The sequence below is a fragment of the Scomber japonicus genome, chromosome 16, assembly GCF_027409825.1.
Source record: "Scomber japonicus isolate fScoJap1 chromosome 16, fScoJap1.pri, whole genome shotgun sequence".
In the NCBI taxonomy this organism is placed as follows: Eukaryota; Metazoa; Chordata; class Actinopteri; order Scombriformes; family Scombridae; genus Scomber; species Scomber japonicus.
In genome coordinates, this window is record NC_070593.1 from 28,655,685 (window position 1) to 28,662,417 (window position 6,733).

Here is a 6,733-nt window from a genome sequence, read left to right on the forward strand (position 1 = left end):
AAATAAAACACAGGCAGTATGAGTGTTTTTCCTCAATGACTCATTCTACCCACCAACACATTCCTGCTACCCAATACCAGCTTGTTTTGATCAAATCCTTCAAACTTTGTCACATTTAGACATGCGTGTGCTCAGTGGAAGCTCATGGAAACCCAACATGTCATTACATTTATAAATACATAATGTTATTATGGTAATATTAAAGTAGAGCTTGACTTCATTGTGTGTGTATACATGTGCTGGGAATAGCTCGACAGCTCATTTCAACCTTCAGCTTAGTAGCAATTATAACTTCTAACTGTATTTCACTGTCACTACATCACTTTATTCTCCTTTTCTCTGTTTGCTGTAACACCATACAGTCATGTGTTGGAACAGATGAGGACTGTAAACATTATATGTGCTAGTATTTTATTTTATTGCTTTTATCTTTCTATCGTGTACTTCATCTTTTTATTGTGCTTCTATTGTGTTATCTGTTTATTGTGTTTCATCTTGTTGTGCAGCACTTTGGAAATGTTGTGTTGGTTAAAATCGTGCTATAAAGATAAAGTGGATTGGATTGGATAGTAAATTGACTTCATGGTTTAATTGTAGCAAGTTAGCTTCTGATTTTCAGCTCAGATCCAGGGTTAAATGAAGCGAAACACAGATTCTCTGTTCATGAAGCATGTTAGACACCATGGCAGAAGCTTTAACACTGATTAAACCCAGTTTTGGATTTATGAAACCTTTATTCTGCTTATAAAAAGACACAAAAAAGGACAATTTCACTGATATTTCTCCATCCAGACCACATTACACCAGGTCTACTATACTTAGACTTGTCCAATCTTATTATTAAGATTTGAAGAGTCTAACTATAGTGGTCTGGATCACTGACTGTATATAAAGATAGACATCATAGCAGTTTCCTAAAAGTGAAGCCAAGTCATCCTGATGGCTGGCTGCAGTATAGCTCATAAGTCCCGCCCTCTCTGTGTTAGTGGATGGGACACACACGGGACAAACTAAAAACATCAAAGTACACAAAAATGGTTTCCGTCATTTTTACGTAGTTCTTCTCACGATGATGTTTGTTCATGTGCTCATTTTTCTGATAAGATTGTTTTAAAATTGATTGACAATATAAAAAAGGGGTGTGGCATCATGATTGATAGCTGTGAAAGCCGCTCTCAAACTTCTGTCAGGCAATGGGAGAACTTGGGGGGGGCGTGTCCCGCAAATGCCATCCCACCACCTTAATCCACTGCACATTATCTGGCTCCAAATTACACCAAGAAAGAGATGTCCTGGCTTCACTTTGATATAGCGTTAAGTACTGGAGACGCAGTACTTATTAATATACAGTTAATGGTCTGCATGGGGGGAAAAAAGTAGTGAAATTGCTCTTTTCTGTGTTTTCACAAATGGAATAAAAGGTTTGACAAATCTAAAGCTGTGTTTACATGGAGTCTCTAAGTCTCTCTAATGTGGACAAATATAAGTGAAATCGCCCTTTTTTGTATTTTCATGAGCAAAATAAAGGTTTCACAAGTGGTCTTAAACTTATACTAAGACGACTAACACTGTACACACATAGCCTCAGTATAAGTAAAACAGATAACACCACTAAATATCATTATTCTCTTTTCCTGAACTTTCCTCTTAACTCCCAGTAGTAAGCATAGACTGTAGGTGGTAAGCTACCTGAGCATGGACAGCGCGGCTGCTGCGTCAGGCTGCTGACAGCTCACACACTACAGCTACACACAGACAGTGTAAAGGAAGCTAAACATAGAACTTCAGCCTGGTTTAAATACCTATAAACGAGGCTCCATTGGTTCACGGTAGTATGTGCGGCGGACACAGACAATAAACGCATATGTGTGTAAGTCTTCACGAAGATTTACACGTACGCGTTTGTTGTTTATTGTGTGCAGCGCATACTAGCGTAAACCAATGAGTTCAGTCATTAAAGTGCAGCTAGAAACGAACCAGAGCGACCAGAGGACTTCTCTATGTTAGTGGCTACAGTTAGGCCTCTTATTATTCAGCTAGCTTAACGGCGGGGTGGAATTATTAGTCAGGTTCGGCTTCAACCGAGTAATAACACTTACGGCGTTGTGTTCATCAGGTGAGAGCAGCCGTCAGCGCAGAGTCCTGCTGGTATGTGTACAGTGAAGTTATGGCGGGCAGGAAGTAAGTACAGCCGAGGCCGCCGGCGGCTGCTGCTGGTCTGTTATGTCTCGTTCAGGGACTCCTCGTAAACTACACTACTATCCTAGAAAATAAAAGCACAGCCTTGTGTCAACTCCGAGAAGTTGTTTAATTTACTCGATTGATGTCAGTAATTTCTGAATTTACATGGTAACATGGTGAGCGCAATCATTTAAAAAATCTGTCAGATCTGTCAAAAGCTCTGTCCTGAAAATGAGACGATAGAAAAATGTTATTATTTATGTTATTTGTGAACATATTTATTCATTTATGCCATTTTTTAAAACTAACACACACACTCACACACACACACACACACACACACACACACACACACACATACACACACACATTAAAATGGAAGGGAAAAGCTCCTTACAGACACACGGAGAACAACTTCAAACAGGACACTGCTTCATGCAATTTATTTTAATTTATTTTATTTAAACTTTAATGAGGTAGTCTCAATAAGATTGAGATCTCTTTTTCAAGAGAGACGCAGAGAACAAAAAACATTCTTAATCAAACGACCACACAACCAGCATACAGAAACAACACAAATAAAGCCAGACAACCTCAGTCAACAAAGAATGAATTAAAACTGTTCATTAAAATAGTCATTAAAAAACATCAGATAATAAAGCTATAAAATCCTCTAGCAAAATGAAAGAATGTAGTTTTAGGATAGTTTGCTTCCCAAGTGCTTCCCAATTTAAAGATGCATTGTATCTGAGTGTACACAAGTTCTATCCAAGATTAAGTATGGATTGTGTACTGCAGTTACAATATTCAAATGACAGAGCTATGTGATCACAAAGGCTTTCATTAAAAACTCATTCATTCATCAAAAGAATGCATAACAGCTGTATTTCTTCTCATTAAAGCTACAGTTCCATTTCTTATATATCAGTGTTTTCTGACAGCACTTGAACACATCAGTAGACCAGCTTCACTAGCAGAGCAGCTGCTGGTCTGCTGGGACAGTCACTGATTCAAAAGTCAGGGCGGTCTCAAGTTTGTTCCTATTGGCAGAAAGGACAGCAGCAGTTAACATTCAAACTGGTACAACTTCATCTGACTCAGTGAACTCACTGAATCATCATGAGGGTCAGATTGGATTTACATTACATTGCTCTATTTCCATTTTTTTTAGTTCCTTTTAATGTGAATCACTTGATGTATTATTTTGTTATGAAGAACTTTGAGCTGTATGTATTATATGAAAGGTGCTATACAAATAAAGTTATCATTATTATTATTATTATTATTATTACATATCGATTAGCAGTATTCAACAGCCATCTGTAAATGATAAGAAATCACAGTTTAATTGCTTGGATTTATTTTTATGATCATTTATTTTCATTCACAGCTGATAACGAGCCACACACTGCATCTCACACTCTAATCTCTATCTAGAAATCTAATATTAATATCCAGTCCTGCTGCAGTAATATACAGAATGTATTCAGCTTGTAGTTTAAAAGCTCAGCTAATAATAACACAATGTATGTACTTACTTTCCTCTGCTGGTATTCTGCCATGCAGATAGTTAGAGTTCTGCCTACAATCCAATATAATGGAAGTGAATGGAATTTAGTTTACAGCAACATGAATAGCAGCATCTCTATCCAGAATCAGAGTCTCTGCTAAGTTTCAAGTTGATTTTGTTCACTAAACAGACTTTTTTTTTTTTTTGTCATTCAAATTTTTATTGAACTTTTAAGGAATACACAAATAGGTACAGGTTCAAGATACACATGTTTTCTTTTGTGCGTTTTGGTGTTGACATCTTTTCACATACAGAAAGGAAATATTATCAAATCCAGACAAACATGGCCCATAGGAAATCCACATGGAAGGAAACGGAGTACTCCAGATAGATGATATAAGGTGTTTAGTCTCTGGTCTGCTTTGTGTAGCTCCAAAAGAGTTCCCAAGAGCTCATCCCGTCTTCCTCTTTGCCTTTCAATCGACTGAGCATAGCTTCATAGGACGCTGTCTCCACCATTGCACCCAACCACTCCCTCATATTTGGAGACACAGCCGTTTTCCAATGTCTTAGAATCACTCTGGAAGCTGTAATCAGGCCCACCATGATAACAGAAAATGTTCCTTTAGGTATATTTGGTAACTGATACCTGTCCCCTATAAGACACATGACAGGAGTCAGGGGGACTGCTGAACCACACCATTCACTTAGGAAGTCCACAACCTCTACCCAGAATGGAGCCACTAATGTACACTCCCATATACAGTGCAAAAAAGTTCCCAGTCCTGTTTTACATTTCCAACACTTGTTGTCATTCAATAGTTTCATTCTATGCAATCTCACAGGGGTATGGTAATATCTGTGTATAATCTTGTATTGTGTGAACTTTCCTCGCGCCTCTTTTACATACTTCCCAGAGCCTGCTAACATTTCCAGCCATTTCTCCTGAGCAATATTTGTTTCCAGGTCTGTCTGCCATAATAATTTCACATTAGTGCACTCCTCACTTACTGACAAATTTGTTGATTTATAAAATTGTGAAGCTGTACAGCGTTCAAGTGGCATATTCATATAGTCCATAATAGGATTCTCTAAGGAGTTACTAATTTTAGGTTTTACACAATCCCTGATTTGTAAATATTTCCAAAAATGTTGTTTCCCTTCAAGTTTAAAATGATTAATTAATTCACCATAAGACATGAATTGTCCATTTTTGTATAGATCTCCTATTGTACATATACCTCTTGAATGCCACTGCTTCCAGTACACCGACACTTTACCAATATAAACGGCAGGATTAAACCATAATGAAGCGTATGGTTGTACATGGTGTGAAATCTTATACATTTTATGTGCTTTGGCCCATACATCCCTAGAGTGGACTAGTACTGGGCTTTTTATGTCACTGCGCTGTGATAATATCTCCTTTACACTGAATGGTGAACACATCTCATTCTCAATATCTATCCAGTCTAGACTGTTATCTGTCGGTTTCCAGTGTTTGGACAGTTTAGCCATTTCAAAGAATATGGCATATAATCTAGGGTCTGGTAAACCTAATCCCCCTTTTTCCTTGGGAGTACAAAGTTTACTTAGTTTAATTCGAGCTTTTTTCCCCTCCCATAAAAACTGTTTGACCACATCATTATATTTCTTAAAAATAGCAGGTGGTATTGTGATTGGCAACATCATTACTAAATAATTGAATTGAGGAGCTATTATCATTTTGATAATATTATTTTTTCCCCACAGCGTAAGTTTAATCTTTACCCACTTCTCCAGATTTGTTTTTATTTTTTGTAATAAAGGGTTAAAGTTTAACCAAGGCAGTTCGCCCAGATCTTGACTGAGTTTAACACCAAGATACTTGATGCCTTTAGGTACCCATTTAAATTTAAATTTTTCCACCATGTAGGGGAGGCATAATGGAGTCAATGGCATTGCCTCAGATTTATTCCAATTAATTGTGTAACCTGACAGTCCAGAGTAGGACTGAATAGTTTCCATCAAGCATGGCAGGGATGTCTCAGGGTCTGTCACCACGGCTAAGATATCATCTGCAAATAACAACAGTTTATGCTGTTGGCCGCCACACTCAATTCCCTTGATCCCTGTATTCTTTCTAATACTAACAGCCAGAGTTTCTAACAATAAGGGGCTTAAGGAGCACCCTTGACGGGTCCCTCTGGAAAGGCGAAAAAATGGGGATATTACTCCATTAGTTATTACTGCTGCCTTTGGTTCTTTATATAATATTTTTACCCATTGGGAGAAACCTGGACCAAATCCAAAATGTGACAGAGCAGAAAAGAGAAAGCCCCATTCTACCTTGTCAAAAGCCTTCTCGGCATCTAAAGAGATGGCAGCTATAGGGACATTTTTAGAATGGGCAAGCCACATCAAATGTATTAATTTCCTCATGTTATCCTTGGAAGATCTATTCTTCATGAAGGCAGCTTGGTTTCCATGTATGATGATGGGCAAAACTTGTTGAAGACGTAAAGCCAACACTTTGGTCAATATTTTAGAGTTCACATTAAGTAAACTTATTGGTCTAAAATTAGCTGGGTCTGTTATGTCTCTATCTTTTTTCGGAATCAGAGAAATTAGAGCTTCATTAAATGTTGGTGGTACATAGCCTTTCTCAAAAGCCTCCTGATATACCTTAACCAACACTAGGGCCAGAATGTCTATGTATTCTTTATGATACTCTGCAGGAAATCCATCATTACCTGGAGATTTCCCAGTATTCATCAATGATACAGCTTTCCTTATTTCTCCTTCAGTTATAGGAGACTCTAACTTCTCTGCTTGATCTGTTTCAAGTTTGGGCATATCAATGTTGGAGAAAAACAGTTCCTGCTCCCTTTGGTTATCATTACAGGGTACTGTTGATGTATAGAGTTTCTCATAATAGTGTTGAAATGTCTTATTTATGTCCGTTGCTGATGTTACCAGTTTATCGCCTTGTTTAATTGCTGGAATTATACTTGAGGAGTCTTTTCCTTTCACTTGTCTGGCTAATATCTTACCCGTTTTCTC

The 6,733-nt window shown here is 37.7% G+C and overlaps 1 protein-coding gene across 1 annotated transcript in view; it reads right to left on the reverse strand.

Annotated features, from left to right (window-relative positions):
• Positions 1–2,176, reverse strand: part of syne3 (spectrin repeat containing, nuclear envelope family member 3) — a 56,139-nt gene extending 53,963 nt beyond the window's left edge. Inside the window, exon 1 of the mRNA XM_053335220.1 lies at positions 2,100–2,176. The gene's annotated coding sequence lies outside the window, so the exon portion shown is untranslated. The remainder of the gene's footprint in view (positions 1–2,099) is intronic.
• Between the last annotated feature and the right edge of the window lie 4,557 nt (positions 2,177–6,733).